Here is a 349-nt window from a genome sequence, read left to right as displayed (position 1 = left end):
GACACCTGTTGCTGCGCCGCTTGGCTCCGGACGAGGGGGCTCTGGGGAGCTATTTTCGGACCGAATCCAGCTTCTGCTTTCGCTCAAATGAATATACACAAGACCCTTCCAATCGGGGAAAAAAAACAAATATAAATACGTAAGAAATGTCATAACAGAAAAATGTCAGAAAAGAATTCTAACACTCAAAAGGGCCAACACAAGACGAGCACAGGCAGGCGCGGACGAAAGAGCAAGCGATGCGGACAAACACACTCACGCAAACCTCTTCTGAAACACGAATAACTTATGAATCATTCTCCTCGCCACTTACTATGCTAATCGGGAGAGGGCGGACCGTCTTCTGGGG

General features: G+C 48.1%; 1 protein-coding gene across 2 annotated transcripts in view; it reads right to left on the bottom strand.

Annotated features, from left to right (window-relative positions):
• LOC119591893 (glutamate receptor ionotropic, NMDA 2B-like) overlaps nt 1–349 on the bottom strand; it is a 182,298-nt gene that overhangs the window by 18,190 nt on the left and 163,759 nt on the right. The gene's annotated exons all lie outside the window — the stretch shown is intronic.

Source organism: Penaeus monodon, chromosome 29 (genome assembly GCF_015228065.2).
Source record: "Penaeus monodon isolate SGIC_2016 chromosome 29, NSTDA_Pmon_1, whole genome shotgun sequence".
Taxonomy (NCBI): Eukaryota; Metazoa; Arthropoda; class Malacostraca; order Decapoda; family Penaeidae; genus Penaeus; species Penaeus monodon.
This window is presented reverse-complemented; position numbering and strand designations above follow the sequence as displayed.